Source organism: Kogia breviceps, chromosome 15 (assembly GCF_026419965.1).
Source record: "Kogia breviceps isolate mKogBre1 chromosome 15, mKogBre1 haplotype 1, whole genome shotgun sequence".
Classification (NCBI taxonomy): Eukaryota; Metazoa; Chordata; class Mammalia; order Artiodactyla; family Physeteridae; genus Kogia; species Kogia breviceps.
In genome coordinates, this window is record NC_081324.1 from 56,498,320 (window position 1) to 56,521,401 (window position 23,082).

Below are 23,082 nucleotides of genomic sequence, written 5' to 3' on the forward strand. Positions count from 1 at the left end.
GATTTTTCATATATAATAATTTATAAAAATGAAAAACCTGTAGAATTTCCTGCTTCCAGTTCCACAAATTAAAGACTGACAACATCAGCAATCACATCATTAGTAAATGAGTTTAAGAAGAATAATTACAATAATGGTAGTAACAGCCATAGTAGCCATATGTATCTAGTACTTCTGTGTCATGCACTGTACCTTACATTATTTATTCTGCACAAAAACTCTCATAGATATTCTACTGTTCCCATTTCAAAGATGAGACTATTTAGAAGAGTTAGATAATTTACCCTATATTAAGATGCTAGAAAGTGGCAGATTTAATATCATAAAATTTAAAATACCAATGATCTTGAGAAATATAATATATGCCAGATTTGAAAGCCAACAATCTCATCTTGAAAAATGTAGTAATGTCTTCCTAACTGTGCTGGCTAGGTGAGATTAAGGAAAATTCATCATAGTAGGAGCGTGTACAGATGAGAAATTTAAGTCCTCATAGAGAAAACGGTATTAAGATCAAGAATTGGTGAAACTGTAAAAGTCCTTACCAAATAAAAAAAGTCCTTACAAATATTTGCACTATCACCTAACATAATCATACTCATTTCTGAATACTTACTGTGTGCTAATTTGTAACTTAGTTTATTTAATTTTCACATCTACCATAGGAGTGGTTGCCAAAAGACGGCGGAATCAGGATTCAAATCAGAGAAACTGATCTGTTCCCCAAAGCCCATGTTCTCAGCCACCGTGCTATCACCAGAGGCATTTTCACACCTTCAGTCTTACTAATTTCCATTTCCCAGGCTTTGTTCACTAGGAAACTTTCTTGATATCCCTTCCCTACACTGTATACGAAACACTTGAAAAGTTTTCACACATGGCACATGAATATGCATTCCAATAGGTCTCATTCATGTAAATATCTTTCTATTTCAGTCTCAGAGGTACTGACCCACATTGAATCTCAGGTACTTGAGATGCAGAATAACTCTTGAGAAGGAAACTTGAGAAGGAAAACCTTTGGATGACCTTTATTTCTCAATATCTATCCACCCAAGATAACTTCCTGTCATGACCAAAGCACCTATTTCATCCCTTCACTTCTGCCGTTATGGAGGCCGCTGGAGCATCCTTCTAAGTGATGCAGTCACCTTGCTCGTCTTCTTCATCTCCCCCAAACTCCCTGCAGCAACTACCCCTATTCTGCCATCTGCTTCGATTTCACTACCTTTTCCCAGCCTCAATTCTGTTTCAATGATTAACCCCAAATGGACTGACTGGCAATTTCGTATATTGGAACAGAAAATTTTAACCTTGAGGAAAATGTACGCAGAAGTAAAATTATACGCACTAGAAGTACAGGTAAGGAAAGCTCACAGTCGGGGCAGGATTTGCATAATGATAATCATAGTAGGTACATTTTCATCATAACCAATTTCAAGGAGATCGCCTCTCCAATTTACTTACCGATTTTATAGCAGTAGAAACAACACAGATTGTAGCAATTACAGGTTTCATCAAACCGTACTGCAGTTATATTTTTTAAAAATGCTTGTCATGAAATTCCTCTTGCAATGTTAACACATTATACTTCACATGAAGTAATAAAAATATCTTCAACTACATCAGCATATGTGTATATAATAATAAATTCATCAATCAAATACCAATGCCTTTTTACGGTAGCCTACTTTTTCCCTCCACCATGTATCTAGTTATTGAAACTTTCTGATTTATATCAAAGCAGAAATATTTCAGAAGAGGTCATCACACCCAACATCATCCATAACAGTAAATGAATTTTTAAACTCTTACCCAGTCTTAGTGAGACGAGAGGTATCTGGTCTGCAACAACTCCATGAATCTGGGATTATATCTCAGTAAACTGGATGCTTGCTGGTTCTTTTAAGAAAGTGTCCCCAGAAAAAGTGTGAATGGTAATCACAGGAGGCGTTCAAAAGCACCATTCACTGTGTGCTGAAACGCAGAAGGGGACAAAAAAGAAATACCAATCTGTTAACTGAGCTTCAGAGTTATTTTTCCAATATTACTTATACATACTAAACCACACAAATAGCAGCCTTCCTCTCATTATTACACTAATAGTTCAGAGGCAGGCTTGTCTAGTCATCAAGAGTGTGGGCTTTAGGTCAGAAGAACAGACTTGACATCACAGCCCAGCCACCTACCCTGCTTCTTTGGGAAGCTATGTGTGCCCACCACAGAGGGCTATGAAAAGAATAACGAAATTAATACAAATAAAGTGCTTTTAACAATGCTTGATGAAGAGTAGCTATTTTATTCTTTCCCTCTTTCTTTGCTGTTCTTGGTTAAAACTTAGGAAGATAGGCTGTCCATTTAGTGAGCACATAATATAAAGCACTGGGTTGGTGCTTTATAGAAACGACCTCACTTCATTCTCAGATGAGGTGTTATTCCTTCTGTTTTATTAATAAGGAGACTGAGATTCAGGAATTAGCAATTTGCTGAGGTTAGACTACAAGAAAGTAGCGTTAGCACTTAAAAGATGTCTGCTCTTCAAAGCTCTTGTTGCTTCCGAACTCTTTCATATTTGAGGGACTATTTGTTATATCTTGATGCTCTCCACAGCAAAGCAGACAATATGCCAGATTAAACTCTTGGTTTAATATAAAACTGTTTTTTATAAACTTATCCCAAGTTTATTTATAATGTTTTAGGAGACAGACTGAGAACGAAATTAGCCAGTAAAATTCAGCACATGAAACAAATACATTAAGACAATATTCAAAGAAATTTCTCTTCCTATCATGAAGGACCTGATTTAGAGTGGAATTTACCACCATGAAAAGATAACGAAAGGCAACTTTTTCCAATTGCTTACAGTCAAACTTACAGAACAATGAAGACTATGTACTAAAGTCTATTTGACAAAAAATTATTTTCACTGTAAAATTACTATCTTCATTAAAAATCTGCAGAGTATAAAATAAAAACATTTAAAATATAAAATGTTTATAAAATATTTATAAAAATATTTAAACCACCACATCATGGTCATTGCTAATAATATGGTGCATTTTCTTCTAGACTATTTTCCTATGGTTAGCTTTTTTCTAGATATATAACACAATACTAAATCTTGTTTATTTTCCTAAGATAGCATAAACTGGTCAAGGTTTTAATAGTTTGTAAACAATTTTATATTAAATAATGCATTATACATTTTATATGAAAATTTTAATATTTTTATTATTATGGAATAAATAAACCCCTTACTGACAATATCAAACGCCAAAAAAATCTCTTGAAGATAAGATTTTCTTGTATCTTATTTGTCAGGAAAACCTGATCTGACCTGAACTGATGTGAGGCCACTTATCATCATTATTTATGATGCTTAATATGCATATTCTTACAATTCACAATAGAAATACCCATGGGTTTGATTATGGGGTCCTGTCCCTTAGTTCCAACACACTATAAATTTTAACTGATAGAAAAACCTCTGTTTCTTCTTAAGCCAGTATAACGTTGATACCTAAACCTAAAAAACTTTGTTCAAAAAAAGAAATACAGACCATAGCTGTCTATGAATATCAACACAAAAGTACTAAAGAAATTTTAGCAAACAGAACACAACATCACACACAATCAAGTAGCACTTATTCCAGAAATGCAAGGTTGGTTCATATTAGAAAATCTATTAATATCATAAACCATATATTACCATACATGCTGAAAAGCCTAAAAAAAATTTCAACATTCACTCATCATAAAAACCCTCAAGAGGATTTCCCTGGTGGCGCAGTGGTTGAGAGTCTGCCTGCCGATGCAGGGGACGCGGGTTCGTACCCCGGTCCAGGAAGATCCCACATGCCGCAGAGCTGCTGGGCCCGTGAGCCATGGCCACTGAGTCTGCGCATCCAGAGCCTGTGCTCCGCAACGGGAGAGGCCACAACAGTGAGAGGCCCGCGTACCGCAAAAAAAAAAAAAAAAAAAAAAAAAAAAAAACCTCAAGAAAACAAAAGAAAGGACACTTTCTTAACATGAAAAATAACAGGGGGAGGGGGTCCAGTATCTCCATTATTATTCACTTTATTAGCAAATGCAATCAGAATAAATCAATTAAAGAATAAGTAACAGGTAAAACTATTCCTACTTGTGGATGCTAAATTGGAAAATGGAAAATTCTAAAGAATCAATAAAAACAGTACCTCAAACAACAGAAGAGGTTTTTTTAAGGCAACAGAATATGAAATTAATACTCAGAAATTAACACCTTCCATAGACATTGCATTATAAATAAATAAGATAACCCACACTGAAGAGGATGGGAAAGAACAGAGCTAACCTAAGTAACCTTCAGAAACAGTGTTTTGATTGCATACTTTAAGGTTAAAGACAAAAAGAACTGTACACATATTGTACTGTAGTTAAAGATTTTTTTTACAGAGGTATAAAACTGCAATTGTGAAACTACTTTATGTGCATTTTCCAGATTGAGTGAATAATTTAAATACATTGATGATAATGAGAGTGAGGTTTCTCGGTGCTAAAAAGTTACTAGAAATAGAAGGAAGTTGACTTGAATGAACCCTGTGACGATGGGCTGGAATCAGATGCATCAATATAAACTCATGATTATATGTGTGTGTGTGTATACACAAACAGATATAAAATAGATATAGATGTGTGTGTGTTTGTATATATACACCTATGTCCTAGCTCTGTGAGACGAGAGAGAACCTAGAAGCAACAGTAAAAGTTCAATGAACACACCTAGCACCCAGAACTTGGTTTCCAAATATCCTTCTTCAATAAAAGGAATGAAAAATCCTGGGAGGAATGGTTGATCTCAGGAACGAGGCACAGATGAGCATGGTGAGGGGATGAGGCAAGATGAGCCCCACCTTTTGGGGCCAGAAAGTAAGCAAGTGCTCAAACTTTGATGGCAAGTCCTCAAACTTTGATGGCAAGTCAAAAGGACTGAGGAGCCAGCCTGAAGGTGGCTCCTGATGACCAGAAAATAATAATGAATTTTATCTCATGGAATAAAACAAATATGCTTGAGTTCATACTACAGATAAGTGGTAGAATAAATAAATAAGGACAAGAGAGCTCATCCTTAAGAGTAGAAATCAAATTAATAAATACAGAAGGAATGAGGCAAAGGGAAAATCACCATCTCACAACCAGCACCATAATAACTGTTGCAGAGGCATGAATCAGTGATGGAGGATAAAATTAGTGGGCAGAGGTATATGAGTAAACAGGATACTTCTGTATTCTCAGACTGTCTTCCCACAAGATACTTATTAACTACAAAGGAAAAAAAAACATAAATTTAAAGTGGAGAAAACTGACAGAGTCAACTTCAATCAAGTGATCAAACTTAACAACATCAGAAATGAGGTGTGTCAACATCGTTTACGTCCTTATATGACTCACTGAGGTCACATCATTGCTTCTGGGGTATTCTTGCCAAGAATGAATAATCTAAATTTAATCATGAAGAAACATCAGACAAATCCAAATTGAGGAACATTCCCCAAATTAACTGGCCAGCACTCTTCAAAAATGTCAAGGTCACAAAGACAGACAAAGTCTAAAGATGTTCCTCAAGTGAAAGGAGAATAAAGAGACATGACAATGGATTAAAGACTTAAGGCCAGACACTATAAAACTCTTAGAGGAAAGCATAGGCAGAACACTCTATGACATAAATCACAGAAAGATCCTTTTTGACCCACCTCCTAGAGAAATGGAAATAAAACAAAAATAAATGAATGGGACCTAATGAAACTTAAAAGCTTCTGCACAGCAAAGGAAACCATAAACAAGATGAAAAGACAACCCTCAGAATGGGAGAAAATATTTGTAAACAAAGCAAATGACAAAGGATTCATCTCCAAACTATACAAGCAGCTCAGGCAGCTCAATATCAAAAAATCAAACAACCCAATCCAAAAATGGGCAGACGACCTAAATAGACATTTATTCAAAGAAGATATACAGATTGCCAACAAACACATTAAAGGATGCTCAACATCACTAACCATTAGAGAAATGCAAATGAAAACTACAATGAGGTATCACCTCACACCAGTCAGAATGGCCATCATCAAAAAAACTACAAACAATACATGCTGGACTGTGGTGTCATGAATTGGGAGATTGGGATTGACATGTATTGACGTGTATGAAATGGATGACTAATACGAAAAATAAATAAAAAATAAACATTAAAAAAAATGCTGGAGAGGGTGTGGAGAAAAGGGAACTCTCTTGCACTGCTGGTGGGAATGTAAATTGATACAGCCACTATGGAGAACAGTATGGAAGTTCCTTAAAAAAAACTAAATAGAACTACCATTATGACCCAGCAATCCCACTACTGGGCATATACCCTGAGAAAACCATAATTCAAAATGAGTCATGTACCACAATGTTCATTGCAGCACTATTTACAATAGCCAGGACATGGAAGCAACCTAAGTGTCCATCGACAGATGAATGGATAAAGAAGATGTGGCAAATATATACAATGGAATATTACTCAGCCATAAAAAGAAACAAAATTGAGTTATTTACAGTGAGGTGGATGGACCTAGAGTCTGTCACACAGAGTGAAGTCAGAAAGAGAAAAACAAATACTGTATGCTAACACATATATATGGAATCTAAAAAAAAAAAAACGGTTCTGATAAACCTAGGGCAGGACAGGGATGAAGACACAGACGCAGAGAATGGACTTGAGGACATGGGGATGTGAAGGGTAAGCTGAGACGAAGTGAGAGAGTAGCACTGACATATATACACTACCAAATGTAAAATAGATAGCTAGTGGGAAGCACTGCATAGCACAAGAAGATCAGCTCGGTGCTTTGTGACCACCTAGAGGGGTGGGATAGGGACGGTAGGAGGGAGATACAATAGGGAGGGGGTATGGGGATATATGTATACATATAGCTGATTCACTTTATTATACAGCAGAAAGTAACACAACATTGTAAAGCAATTATACTACAATAAAGATGTTAAAATAAATAAACAGCATTTTTCTGCACACACAAGAAAGACATGACAACTAAATACAATGTGTCATCCTGGATTTGATCCTGAACTAGGAACTAGGCTTATAAACTAGGTTTATAAATGGTACCAATTTTTATAGCTAATATTAATTTCATGATTTTATGATTGTACTATAGTTACATAAGATGTCCACATTTAGCGAAACTGGCGATGAATTTATCAGATCTCTGTCACAGTTTTGCAAATGTTTGGCAACTCAACTTACTTCAAAATGAAAGTTTAAACAGATTTCAAAAGTACTTGGAAAATGAATAGCAAACTAAATTCAAAAATAACAGATGAAAGAAATGAACAGAAATGGTATGAAAACAATTGAGTTGAAGCAAGATATAATGGAAAAAAGCAACTATGCCAAAAGTTGTTTCTAGAAACTCTTCATAAGACATTAAAAGAAGAAAAATGAAATTGAGCAATCCCACATGAAAATAAGGGCATCTCTACAGTAAATTAAATGGTGTTAGGAATAGCTTTATGATAGTAACTTATAAAACAGAACAAAGAGTGAAGAACCCACCACATGCATCGCCACCTAGTTTATGACAAAGATGTCATCTCAATAAGTAGGGATAACAATGAATTAGTTCTTTTCAATAAATGGTGCTTGATAAATTGAAAATGCATGTGGAAAAAAATGAGTCTTGACTACTTCCTCACACTGTATGCAAAACATAACAATTCCAGATGGATTGTAGACTAACATGAAAGGTAAAACAAGACAGCTTTTAGGAAAAAAATAGCTAAAATCGCAAAAAACAATACAAAGTGTTGACAAAGATATAGAGGAAGTGCAATTCATACATGACTGGTTCAGGTGTAAATTGGTTCAATCATCTTGAAAGATTGTGGGGCTAAAGGTTAACAAATACAGAGCTTTTGACCAACATTGCACTCCAGGGATATAGCCAAGGGTATGAGTAGGTATATGCACCAAAGGACACATACCAGAATCATAATAGCTGTTTCATTCATAAAAGCCAAATGCCAGCAATAAGGCAATGTCCATCAATAATAGAATCAGTTAATAAATTATGCTATATTTATAAAATTGACTGCTCTATAGCCATAAAGAAGGATGAACAACTGTTGCCTACAACATGGATCAATCAATCCTACAGATAATACAGATTAAAAAAAATCAAGAGAACATAATCTATTATTCCATTTATATAAAACTCAAGAAACTGATAACACTAATTTATAGTAAAAAAAAAATGCATCATAATGGTTACCTCTGGGAGGTATTATTAATTAGGAAGCGCAACAAGAGAGTTCTCTGGGCTGACGATATTATTCTGTATCTTCCTATTAGTAGGGGTTATACAGGTGTATTCACCCCTCATTTTCATTAAACTGTACATTTAAGATTCATGTGCTATATTGTATGTAGGTTATAAGTCAGTGGATGTTAAGAGAAAAGATTTTTTTCTTGAATGAATCCTCTTCATTTTCACAGTTCAATATTCCTTCCACCTTATCAGACAGAGCTTTCCAAGGGATGCAATTAAAACCAAGTATTAATTTCTGAGAATGCATTTTTCCATCATATAACAGAAAAAAGGAAAAAACAGTTTTTATTGTCCAACTCCTTTGCTGGAAATGGATGCTTTAGCTGTCTGTTCATTACTCTGAGGAGAAAAGATAATATCCTGGCTTTTACGATAAATGCTGATTATCCCATGTGTTCAAAGTGTTTATTTCTTCTCAAAAAATGGAGGGAAATGTTATTGGATACTGTACAGTTCAGCTCTCTGGGACATCTTAGAAAAATATGTTAACTTATGTGTACCAAATCTGATTGTTTAAGAAAAAAACAATTTAAAATGAGGCATTATAAAATGAAATAAGGCATTATATTTTTCTAAACAAAATACTCCTAGCTATATTACTAATACAAAACAGCATATTTCAATTTTCCTCAACATGAAAAGTAAGTATAATCACATTTTCCCTCAATAATGGTAAAATTTCTAGAATTTTCCATCTCCACCAACCCCACTCAACTAACATTACTTTGAAATCTCTTAAACTGCAGTCCTCCATGATTGTTTTCTCTGAAAGTTATACTTTAAAAACATAAATAATATATAGTCCCTTTCCTTCAGGATTTCACATTGTGTCCTGGACGACAGAGTATTACAATATAACTAACTACGTACTTGACATATGAAATGTGAGGGCTAGTCGCCCAAGTACTGATTTCTACCAATAGCACGTGAGATGTTCAGGGTCTCTATTAGCCTCTATATTACTCACAAGGCCTATAATACAGTGTCTTGAACACAGCTGGGTACCAATATTTTTTTTTCTAAATTCCATAAGGTAAATACTTAAGGCAAAAAGAAAAATTTCAATTATGAGCAATATCTTCTAGGAGATGACCAGGAAACACATACATATTCAATTATAAAAAGCAAAATAATAAAACAAACTCAATCTGGCAGTTGGGATGTGTTCTCATGATCTAGAAATTTTACTTATTTATCACCCTTCTGTTCAACACCATTGTCAGGTAATTGAGGTATTACTGTCTATTCATAAAATGTCATTTACAGATCCAGGGGAAAAAAAGGAACTGTAATAGGACCATTTAGATAATCTTATTTCCCCTAGAACTTTGACAGTGTTTCATAACCTACAGATATTTTGGTCCATTATATTGTAATGGTCCTCTTTTGACTTTTGCTCTGCTCTATTCATACAATAGTTTCTCAGTTCCTCTGAATTCAACTCTTCCTACTGCCATTACCAATGTTTCAATTTGCAGGCTGGATCTAATTGCTGAAGCATTTATTAGAACCCAGGTAGCAGCATGTTATTATCTTACTAATTATTGCTCCCCAGGAGACTCTGGAATATAGGCCATTCTGCAAAAATAATGACTACTGAAATCACAGCCCTAACACACAGGTAAGGGAGCATACTCAAATATAGTTCATTTCATTAGGAGTTTAGCAAAAGATGGAGAGGTTAACCCAAAAAAAACCTGCAGAGAAGCATAAAGATTATATGGACTCATGGGTGTAAGAAAATGTTACCTTAGCAGAAAGTCCCTAGTTCTGCCTTTATGATTCTGACAGTGATGTAAACACCACAGAAAGGAATCTTAAAGAAGAATTACATAATCCTTTCTCCACCAATTGTTAGCTTGTCTGCTGTAGATTTAAACACTGCCATAGGCTACTAGTGGTTGGCAACTCACACTGTGGAAAATGTCACTGGGTTTTGCTATCCTACTAGCTGTGCTCCATAGAGCAGAAAATTAAGCCTGACATATTTGGGGGAGGAGTTTTCTGGTTTGTAAGAACCTACAAAAATAGCTATACTTATTTATTATAGGGTCACATTTGTAAGTTATTAGTAGCTCTGAGATAAACAATTTTATTACCCGTGCTATATTCTTAGTTCATTCTCTTAGGTGAATAGGCTTTTGTTTCTAACCTTGAAAGACACATATATACACACAGAACAATAAAATGCTTTTAAATCTACAGCATATGAAAATAAACAGAAAAAAACTCAATATCTAAAACCATACACTTCTGCTTCAGTTTATTCTGACTCCTTCTGAATAAAGATAAGTCTGAGTACCTAATCACTTATCAAAATATTAGTTTCATCATGAATAAACTAGATTTGATGCACAAATAGAACCATGAATTTAAGTCATACCAGGTTCAAATTTATTTTGTTTGTTATATACATTTTGTTTGAACTATGATAAAATGTAAAACTAATGATCCTTCTTTAGTTAGAAGTTTGTTTTGGCATATTTGATGCATTTAAATGCATTTTTTTCTCTGTTATAGGCAACGTGTAGTTTTGCCATGAGAATCATACAGATTGCCAGGCCAAACTTAATTTACAAATGTGGAATAAAACTATGAGTTACTGAAATAAGTCACAGAGTAAGATCCTCATTGAAGAAAAATATTCACAGTACTGTTTCTAGAAAAGTTTGCACAACTTCTCTGATAACACCAAACCATTGCTTTAATCACTCAGAGGCATTTGCCAACTTCATCAAAATGAAGATACACCTCCCTATCTCATGCCAAATTTCTTTCTTCCCTGACTTTGTTCTTTCCTGCAACCTCAAAGAAAGGAACTTTCAGGGTTCTAGATTCTATATGTAATAGGGAGGAACAAACCTGACTCCATATTGGATGTTTCTTTTACTTTAACCTTTGTATTCTATTGCTTCTGCTTAGAGTTAAGAATGTTGCCTATAGCCTGAAATACACAGGAGAGCCCATTCTCAAGGCTCTGACCTTTAAAGGTATAACACTTTTCCATTCATACAGAGATAAAAGGTTGCAAAACAGAGAATCACATTTGTCTTGCAGATTTACAAGAACATTGTGACCTGACCTACCTGGACAGCTGCAAGAACAAAGGATTCCAGCACCAAGAAGTCTGCAACAACCAACCATGCCCCTCCCTCTCCTGGCCTTTAAAAATGCTCTGCTGAAACCCTTTGGGGAGTTCAGGGTTTGGCATGCATGAGCCACCAGTCTCCTTGCATGGCCCTGCAATAAACCTTTCTCTGCTCCAAATTCCAACGTTTTGGTATTACTTGGCTTCACTGTGAGCTGGGCGCACAAACTTGCATTTGGTGACGTATCTGTCACATGACAGGCCCATTTTATTATACATGCCAAGAATTCTGGCCTTTGGAGGAAAATGCTCACAAATCTCTCCCTTTCCTCAGCACCCCGTGTTTGTGCAAAGTCAGCAGTTTCACAGCACTTCTTTCTCTCACCATGGCTTAGAAGAGCATCCCCTCTGCCTTTTTAAAGTTCTATTGATCAAGCTAATGACATTTACTCAGCACCTGCTAAGTGAAAGTCACAGTTCCACTTGCTGTAAGGACACACATACGCACAGGCCACGTGTGGCTTCCCTTCAACAAAGATAAATGTCCTGTGATTCCTGTTTTATAAGGTAGCTCCTGATGCCTGGAACGTCCTCCCTGTCCTAGCAGCCAAACTCCCATCCACTTATCCACACCTGTCATCTTGTCTTTTCCGTAAGTGTTTCCATTTGAATGAAGAAAAGCCAGCATCCCCCTCCCCCCGCTACCACCACCCATAATTCCGTACACCCTCCCCCCGGAAACATATACTCATGGCAGTAATTTTGGGAAATGTCTAAGCCTTTACTCTCATCTGACTTGATGCTTCTTTACAGATGATTCTCTATGTGTGACTCTCCACTACCTTTGCACGGGTGACTGTGAATCCCTAGAGAAGAAAGATCAATCTCGACTTTTTGAGCTGTCAGCACAATTAAACACTAATGTCTTCTGTGATCATGACAATGATCAACCCAGAATTATAAAAGCTCCTTCACTCACTCCAAAGAGACTTCCAAGCAGAAACGCAGGCCTAAAGGCTATCTATCAAGTACAATGACTGAGGGGAAGAAAGCGAGCATTTGGGGACAATTCTGGCTCAAGAAAATGAGGTCTGCCTGTATATTTATATTTAAATATGTATTTTCCTCCACTCTGTTTTTCAAGGTTTTTTATTTGTCCTACTCACCTGTGTTTAATAAGCTTAAATCAACTTTTAGGAACATTGAAGTTACATACTGTCCCTCTGACAAACACATGAATAAATTAAAAAAATACAAAAGCTCAAATTTGTAATTCCTAGGTTGCTGAAAACTACCATAAATTTTACCCTAGTGCCAGATGTGTATAACTTGGGTGTGATTCAGCTTCCAAGTTGGGACATGGACTTCTTTTAAACAAACATCACATCTATGGTCATAGATGTCACAGCAGCCACTCAATACTTTAAAATATGGGCTGGATTTTTAAGTCTTCAAACTACCTAACAAGAGGCTGGCAGTATAAGTAGGGTTTCGACTTTTCTGCAATTTCTCTCTTCTTAATAATCTCTATGCCTATGCATGCATTAGAATGGCTAAAATAAAAAAGAGAAACAACACAAGATACTGGCCAGGATGTGGAGAACCTGGGTCCCTCACACATTGCTTGTGGGAATGGAAAATGGTGCAGCCACTCTGGAGGACGGTGTGGCAGTGTCTTATAAAAGTACACATGCATTTAACAGACAACCTAGTAATGTACTATTGGGCATCTGGCCCCAGGGAAATGAAACTTCTGTTCACATAAACCCTGTACACAACTGTTCACAGCAACTTTATTCCTAATAACCAATGACTGGAAATAGACCAGATGTCTCTCAATGGGTCCATAATACCATGGAATACTATTCAGCAATAAAAAGGAGCTAAACCCTGAGAGGTACAACGGCTTGGATGAACCTCAAGGCAATGATGCTGAGTGCAAAAAGTCAGTCCCCAAAGGTTACAGGTATGATTCCATTTATATAACATTCTTGAAGTAAAATTTTAGAGGTGAGGAATGGATTAGTGGTTGACAGGGTTAGGGATGGGGAATGTGTGGCTTTAAAGGGGTAGCACAAGGGAGCCATGTGGTTATGGAAAGTTCTGGATCTTGATCTGGTGGTTATACAAATGTATACATGTGATAAAAATCATATAGAATACACACACACACGAGTGCATGTATAACTAGTAAAATCTTTAATTTCTATTTCCTGGTACCAATGTCTACTTCCAGGTTGTGATTTTTACTATAGTCATGCAAGTTGTTACCTTTGCAGGAAACTGGGTTAAGAATACAGAGAAACCCCCACCCCCGTACATTTTTGCAATTTTCTGTCAATCTGTCCATTCAAAATAAAAGTTACAAAGAGAAAGAAACCTTTTCAGGAGTCCCCCATATTTCTCTAGCTACTTTTCTGCTTCCCCTTCTACTCTCCCTACAGCGATGTCTCAAAACTCGTCTGTTTGCTGGCTCTAATATCTTTCTTACACTATTTTAAATCTGCTCCAATCACAGCTCTGACTCCTCCACCGGCTCCGTGGACACTGCTCTCGTGAAGGTGACCAGTGGCGTCCACATTCCTGGGTCCCAGGTCAGCCATTCATCTTCATGTAGACCAGCTCTCCTGACCCAAGGACCACCTGTGACAGAAGTGAGCTCACACTGGTCCTTGGTACTCTTTCTTACATCATGAGCCCTCCCACTCTTCCTTCTCTCTCCTGAGCACCTCATGCATAGTCTCTTTTGGCGCTTCTTCCTTAGATCCAAGAAACTCTTCTCTGTCTACCCATTCCTTTGGTAAACCCGTCCAGTCTCCCAGGTTGAACTAGTACCTAACCACTGAAAACTCCCAAATTTGTATCTCCTGCCCAGTCCTCTTCCCTGAATTTCAGATTTGTATCCAACAGCCCTGGCAAATCTCTATGGAGACAACTTACAGGCATCTTCAACTTTACATGCCCCACACCAAACACCTGACAGCCCACCAAATCTGCCTATTCCCATTGTTTCCCTATATCAAACACTGACAACTCCTTATTTCTTGTAACACAACCCAAAAATAATGATGTCATCATTTTGTCCTCTCATTCTCTCATGCAGCAGGTCCAATCTATCAGAGAATTCCGTAAGATGTTATAGAAAAACCTGAACGAACTTTTTGGCCAACCCAATACATCCTGAATCTAAGCACTTCCCACCACCTTCACTGTTACCATCCTAATCTAGTCCACTATTATCTTTGGCCTGTATTCTTCCAACAGTGTCCTAACTCTCTCCTCTGGCCTTGCTCCCTACAGTATATGCTCAGTGCAGTGGCCTAAGGAATGCTTTTCTTTTTTTCTAAGATTTAATTTTATTTATTTTTGGCTGTGTTGGGTCTTCGTTGCCACACTCGGGCTTTCTCTAGTTGTGGCGAGCGGGGGCTACCCTTCGTTATGGTGCGCAGGCTTATCATTGCAGTGGCCTCTCTTGTTGCGGAGCGCGGGCTCTAGGCACGCGGGCTTCAGTAGTTGTGGCTCGCAGGCTCTAGAGCTCAGGCTCAGTAGGTGTGGCGCACGGGCTCTAGAGCGCAGGCTTAGTAGTTGTGGCGCACGGGCTTAGTTGCTCCGAGGCATGTGGGATCTTCCCGGACCAGGGATCAAACCCGTGTCGCCTGCACCGGCAGGTGTATTCTTATCCACTGCCCCACCAGGGAAGTCCCAGGAATCCTTTAATTAATTATTTATTTATTTTTTAACAACTTTATTGAAGTATAATTGCTTTGCATTGTTGTTAGTTTCTGCTGTATAACGAAGTGAATCAGCTATATTTATACATATATCCCCCAATCCTCTCCCTCTTGGACCTCCCTCCCACCCTCCCTATCCCGCCTCTCTAGGTGGTCACAAAGCACTGAGCTGATCTCCCTGTGCTATGCAGCTGCTTCCCACCAGCTTTCCATTTTACATTTGACAGTGTATATATGTCAATGCTACTCTCTCACTTCGTCCCAGCTTACCCTTCCCCCTCCCCGTGTCCTGAAGTCCATTCTCTACATCTGCGCCAGGAATTCTTTTAAATCATAAGTTAGATCATGACATTCCTCTGCCTCCAAATACCCAATTCTTTCTGGATTCATACTTTACTATTATTATCCCCTTTGTTCACTCTGCTTTAGTCCACTGGCCTCCTTGCCCCTTCTGGAACATATCAAGTCCCTGACACAGAGCCTTTGCATTTGTCATTCCCCAGCCTGGATAACCGTAAGGATAACACTCCCTTTTCCCAATTCAGGTACTCAAACATTACCATGTTAAATAGATCCCTGTCATCCCATGCTCTACTCTGCTCCACTGGACTCACCACCACCTCATCATCTATATGAAATACCATGTCTTTCTTTATTATCTGTACTTTCCCCATTAGAAGGCAAATTTCATAGGAAAAGAGATTTTGTGTTTTGTCACTTCTGTATTACCAGTTTCCAAATCATGCCTGAAAAAAATAAGGCTCTCAGTAAGTAACTGTGGTACAAATGAATTATTTAACCAATTATGCAAGTAATGCTCTACTTTTAGACACGATGAGAAATGGAGTAGTTAGAGCAGCATGCACTCTAAGAATTCTGTAAGACCTGAAAAACCACAGAGAACCCCATCTGCTCTATGACCGATAGCTCTGGCAAACCCCTGATTTCTGCAAGGTTGGCCAGTCTGATGGCCAAGTACCCCACAGTCACAGCACCTCTCCATTGGGCAACCAACAGAACCCCCCTGGAGCCAGGACCTATCTGTTCTTACTGCCAGGGATTCCACAGCCCCAGGGCAGCAAGGGATATATTGGATTGGCCAAAAAGTTTATTTGGGTTTTTCTGTTTGGGAAAACCCAACCAAACTTTTTGGCCAACCCAATAGCTGGTAGAAAGCACTGACCTACACTTCTAGCTTCCTCTCAGCCCAGGTCATCTAAAACATGAACTCCAGTGCAGCCAATACCATATGTAGGTTACAAACATGTACATATGTGCTTGCTCAGGACTGGAACTTTCCCTTAAATGTTTGTCTGTTGAAAGCATCAGAATAACAGAAAGAATAATCTGTCCATTCATCCAACAAATCTTTGCAAATGGCCTACTAGAATCACACACTGTTCTAGACCCTTGGGATAAAGTAAGGCACAAAACAGGCCATACTCCTAACCCCATGAAGTTGATATTTCAGTCGGAAGACAACAAACACTACACAGGCAAACGAATGAACAATTTAAGTTCAGATAATGATTGGTTCTGTGAAGACAATAAAATGGGATGATAAATTGCTCAAGCATTTCCTTTAAATTGGGTGGTCATGTTATTACTCTGAGGTGACATTTGAGCACAAATGTGAATAATTAAAAAGAACTAGTCATGCAAGAGCTGAGGGCAGAATGCTTCTAAAAGAAGAAAAAGTTAAAAGGCCTTCAGGGACTAACTAGTGTGGTGTGTTTGAGAAATAAACAATGAAGGCCAGAATGTCTACAGCATAGGGAGCAGGAGGGAAAGTTCTAGAAGCTGAAAATAGAGAAGCAGGTACTACCCATTCAATCCTAGGAACCCAGGAAAGGAGAGATTGGGTCTTTTCCCAGCTTTATTGAGGTCTAACTCTCAAATTAAAATTGTCTATCTTTAAGGTACACAATGTGGTGATTTGACATATACATACACTGTGAAATGATTACCACAATCAAGCTAATTAACACATTTGTCACCTCACATAGTTACCATTTTTGTGTGTATGTGGGGAGAACACAAGATCTAAGATCCTGGCAACTTTCAAGTGTACAATTCATTACATGAACTATAGTCACCATGCCGTAAATTAGATGCTCAGAACTTATCCATCTTATGATTGGAAGTTTATATCCTGTAACCAGTATCTTCCCATTTCCCCCATATTCCAGTTTCTGGCAACCACCACTTTACTCTCGGCTTCTATGAGTTCGACTTTTGTAGATTCCATATATAAGGGAGATCATGCTGTATCTGTCATTCTGTGACTGGCTTATTTCACTTAGCATAATGTGCTCCAGGTTCATCCTGTTGTTGCATATGGCAGAATTTCCTTTTTTTAAGGCTGCATAATATTCATTTTATCTTATACATACGTATAATATAAAAATATGTATATATATTATATAGGATTATATATACATATCACATTTTCTTTATCCATTAATGTGTCAGTAGACACTTTGGTTATTTCTATATCTTGACTATTGTGAATAATGCTGTAATGAACATGGGAGTGCAGAGTTTCTTTAAAATACTGATTTCATTTCCTTTGGATGTACACCCAGAAGTAATGATAGAATTGCTGGATCATATGGTAGAATTCTAGTTTCAATTTTCTGAGGAACCACCATACTGTTTTCCACAGTGGCTGTACCAATTTACATTCCCACCAACAGTGCACAAAGGTTTCTTTTTCTCCACATCCTTACTAATACTTGCTGTCTCTTGTCTTTTCGGTAATAGCCATTCTAACTGATATGAGTTGATATCTCATTGTGGTTTTGATTTGCATTTCCCTGATGATGAGTGATGTTGAGCATCTCTTCATGTACCCGTTGGCCATTTGGATGTCTTCTTTGGAAGAATATATATTCAGGTCTTTGGTACATTTTTTTAATCAGGTTATTTATTTGCTATTGAGCTGTATGAGTCCCTTGTATATTTTGGATATTAACTCCTAATCAGATACATGGTTTGCAAGTATTTTCAAACAGTTTGTATTTTAATCTAAGTGCAGGGAAAAGCAGTAGAGATATTACTTTTGGAATACTGACTCTTGACTCTTAATGTTTTCTTCATGTAAAGGGAAACCTGTGAGACGATCACTAGGGGTTTCTCTCACCTTTGAGTGGTGAGTTTGGAAGGAAGAGCCAGCCGTGAATAGGCAGCCCCTTCCTCTTGCCTGCAGAAAGCAAGGCTCTGGTCTGCTTTGGGCCCAGAATTGAGCTTTGTGGTAACATATTTACCCCTGGAGCTCCTAGCTTGCAGGTATTCAGCCCTGCCTGTGACTGCCTGGGCCAGTTCATCACTGGCCGACACTCTGGTCCCCATGTTTAATACCTGTCTCCTTCAACTGCTTAAAACTCTGGTGGCGAGGAGGGGGATATAACTCATTAGCCCTCTCAAACTCCAACAGGTTTTGTTTCTCTGTAACAATAGATATAGGGATCTAATTTATGTTTTAGAATGATTACTCTGGCTTCTATTTGGAGACTGGATTATAGAGAGGAAAAATGAAGAGGTACCAGGGAGGGAATGACAGTGCTTATTCAGGGTAGAGATGGTGGTGGCTTGGACTAGGAATGGGAATAGCAGACAGGGAGAGAGAAATAATTGGAATATATATTCAAGTCGGAACCAAAGAGATTTGGTAAATTAGGTGTGGGGCTCAGAACAAGTCAGCATCAAATAAGACTTCCAGGTTTCTAACTTGAGTGGCTGTGGGTAAGGAATAGCTATAATCCAGGTGTGGCTCTCAGGCAGGGTGGACAATTTTGGAGCCCAGTAGAGAGGTCAGGAAGAAAGTATAAATTTGGGAGTTTTCAGATGTGCTTAAATTCATTGGGATTATATGAGATAGAGTACCTGGGGAGAGGATACTGATAGAAAAGAGAGGAGTGCTGAGGACAAAGGTATGGGAAATGCCAACGTTAAATGCTATGATTCTAGAAAGGATGGAATTGGGTATGTGTGCTTGGAGGTGAATTAAACCAGAGACAGGAATTTACTTCATTCATAAAGGATTATGTTAGAAAAAGGGAAAGATTGAGACAACAAAAAAGGAGCAACCAGAAATGTTATGAAGCAGAAGCTAAGTGATTAGGATGTTGGAGCAGACCAAAATGGAAGAGAAACATGAATGGAAGAACAGGTGGGCCGCATGACAGTGAGAGCGAAGGAAAACTTAATCTTCAATCAAGTTCTGCAAGTGAAATAGTTTTCAAACACAAAAAGATGATGAATGAGATAAACGAAGGAAGTTTGGATAGGTTGGTTGGAAATGAGAAGTCTACAATCCAGTGTTAGGATCACAGCACTTTGTAGTCAAAAGGATTTACTCCTGGGGATGAAAAGGGGAGAATTTCCATGGAATGAAAGAAGAACCAATAAAAGTTCTTTCTATTTGTCTCTTGTTTGTGAGAAGAGTTAAATGATGAGAAATTAACATTAAACCTAAACTTTAGTTAAAGCTACCTCCTGCAGAGAGAAAACCAACAGAAATTGTAGTTTTTCTATCAGGACTTTGGATCAGAAGGGGTTTTCAGGGAGTATCTAATATAGTAATAGATTATGTTAATTAACAGAAACATTATTAGTAGTCTGTTTTACTGATGGTATGCCCAAAAGGAACTGAAGACTTAAATTTTTCCAAATTAAAATTGTACAAAAAATAATAATGAATTTTCTGGCCTTCTAACACCAAATCTAGTACAGTCCCCTCAAATGACAGTCTTAAGTAGAGACAAAGAAAAAAAAATCATTCTGTAAAGTTCAATGTATAGTCTTGTATGTATTCTATTCTTAAATCAAAATAGTTATTTAAACATACAGTAATAGGAAGATACAAAAGAAAATACACTCACATTTCCAAGTACAAATTAGATAGATGAGTGACAGCAGAAATTACACTGACAAACACAGAGATTGGAGGCAGAAATTCCAAAATGAAGGAGTGAGGGGTGCTGCAAATCCTCTCCCCCAAAAGCAATGAGAAAACTTGACAAAATTATCAAAAACAACCATTTCTGAACTCTGGAAATACAGATGTTACAAAGTTAGCTCAGGCAAGAAATTAAACCAATCAACAAACAGCAATAGCAATAAAACCTGAGAGTGGGGGAGTGGTGGGTGTGGGGAAGAGTCCAATGCTGCTATATTATCTAAGATGGCCAGTTTTTAACAAAGAATTTATGAGACATGCAAAGAAACAGGACATTGTGATCCACAGTCAGGAAAAGGGCAGAAAATAGAAACTGTCTGAGTGAGCCCAGATGTGGGATTAAGCAGAAAGAGACTGCAAAGCAGCTATTATAAATATATTCAAGGAACTAAAGGAAACCAAATTCAAAGAATTAAAGGAAAGTATGATGACAATGAGATTTCAAATAGAGAATATAAATAAAGAAAAATTATAAAGAAGAAGAAAATGAAAAGTTCTAGAGTTTAAAAATACAATAACTGAAATAAAGTCTTAAAGGGCTCAAAAGCATGTTTGAGTTGGCAGAAGAATCAGCAAACTTAAACATAGGATCAATAGAAATTGTACAATATTAAAAACAGAAAGAAAAGAATGGGGAGTAAACAGACGCCTATAGAATACACCAATCACACTAACATATGTGCAAATGAGAGTCCCAGAGGGGATGAGAGAGAAAAAGGAACAGACTATTTTTTGAAGAAATAATAATGGCCAAAAACGTCTCAAATTTGATGAAAAACATTAATCCACAAAAAGCCCAAAGGATTCCAACAAACAGAAAGAGGTGCACCAAGGAACGTCATGGACAAATGGTTGAAATGCCAATATAAAGATAAAATCTTGAAAGACAAGGGGAAAAAATGATGTATCACATACAGGGAAGTCAGAAGGATGACATATTTAGTAAAGTGCTGGGGATAAAAAAACCAACTATCAACTGAGAATCTTATATCTAGCAAGATTTCCCTTCAGAAATGAAGATGAAGAAAAGATAAGCAAGGGCTGAGATACTTCACTGCTAGCAGACCTGCCCTAAAAGAAATTCTAAAGAAAGTCCTTTAGCTGAAAGGAAATTACACCAGATGGTAACTTAAATCCACAAGAAGAAATGCAGTGCCAAAAAAGAAAAATTCATAGGATAATATATAAAAGCAGTGTAAATATATTTTTTCTTCAACTGATTTAAAGCTAACGGCACAAAATAAGCATTGTACATCTCTATTGTCGGATTTATAGCAGATAAAGATGTAAAAATATGACAGTAGTAACACAAGGAGATGGAAAGAAATGTAGCCATATTGCAATAAAGTTTCCCCCTTAAAACACTAGAAACAGGGCTTCCCTGGTGGCACAGTGCTTAAGAATAAGCCTGCCAATGCAGGGGACGTGGGTTCGAGTCCTGATCCAGGAAGATCCCACATGCCCAACTAAGCCCATGCACAACTACTGAGGCTGTGCTCTAGAGCCCACGTGCCACAACTACTGAGCCCATGTGCCACAACTACTGAAGCCCACACACCTAGAGCCCATGCTCTGCAACAAGGGAAGCCACCCAGTGAGAAGCCCAAGCACCACAATGGAGAGTAGCCCCCAGTCGCTGCAACTAGAGAAAGCCCGAGCCCAACAACGAAGACCCAATGCAGCCAAATATAAGTAAAATACATGTATAAAAGAAAAATTTTTTTTAATTTAAAAAAAAGAACAAAGAGCAGAGGATCAGTAATCAGGCTGTAATCAGGCAGTAATCTAGCTGTCTAAGAACTCTGACATCATTTAAAAAAAAAAAAACAAAACTAGAAATAGAACAGCAAACTAAACCCATAGCAAGCAGATTCCATAATTAGGAAAAGTTTAGAAAAGGCAAATTTACAGAGACAGAAAGCCTATTAGTGGCTGCCTGGGGCTTGGAGGCAGGAACAAGAATTGACTGCCAACAGCCTCGATGGTCTTTTTGATGTGACAGAAAATGTCCTAAAAGTGGATCAGAATGATGACTGTGTAACCCTACAGGTGTACTTTAAATCAGTGAAATTATACAACTGAAATGAATGAATCTGACTAGGTAATGTATACCTCAATAAAGCTATTAAAATACAAATGACCTGACTGGCAGTGGGGAAATATGCATGAAATATGCACAAATAAATGAAATTCTATATTACTAAATTGAGCTATCCAGTGCTACTCATAGGCAGAGATTTTTTTAAAAATTCATTTAATCCTGTCTTTACAATTTTATTGTCAATAAAATACCATCTTCTAGTTTTATCCATTAGAAATGAAATATTTAAATAAACTATTTGGCTGTTGTCTTAACTATAAATTTAAATTTCAAAAGTTACTATTAAGTCAAAAGCCGTATCTCTAGTCCCACAAAAATGTGGGTAGCTTGTAATTAGTTGAAAAAAAATTTTTTTTACATCAGTATTTATATATCTTGTCTTTCCTCTTTAGCAAAATACTCTTGATTTTTTCAAGTGGAATTACATTAAGATTGCAACAAATTATGATAATTTTGGTCAAAAATCTATAAACATATAGATACTGTCAAAATGATTCAAATATATATTGATCTGCTGTAGTCAGGGACCACTTTCTGCAATAAAACTCCCCTAGATCTGGATTCTACTTAGCAAAGTTCCAATATAAAATGAATTTATATATGTATAACTGATTCACTTTGTTATAAAGCAGAAACTAACACACCATTGTAAAGCAATTATACTCCAATAAAGATGTTAAAAAAAAAAAAAAAAAGTAATGCCTACAAGAACAAAGGTCCTCATTGTTCTTGTTTGCTGAATGTTTCTCCTAAAAAATAAAACATAAATAAAATAAAATGAATTTAAATCATCCTGAAACCTAAAACAGCCTATCTGGGTCCCAAATAATCATCTCAAG

At 37.1% G+C, this 23,082-nt stretch overlaps 1 protein-coding gene across 6 annotated transcripts in view; it reads right to left on the reverse strand.

Annotated features, from left to right (window-relative positions):
• Nucleotides 1–23,082, reverse strand: part of DLGAP1 (DLG associated protein 1) — an 858,632-nt gene that overhangs the window by 747,164 nt on the left and 88,386 nt on the right. For 5 of the 6 annotated variants that reach the window (XM_067015962.1, XM_067015965.1, XM_067015963.1 and 2 more), the window contains exon 2: nucleotides 1,816–1,977. The exons of the other annotated variant lie outside the window; for it this stretch is intronic. The gene's annotated coding sequence lies outside the window, so the exon portion shown is untranslated. The remainder of the gene's footprint in view (nucleotides 1–1,815; nucleotides 1,978–23,082) is intronic. 6 annotated transcript variants of the gene reach the window in all.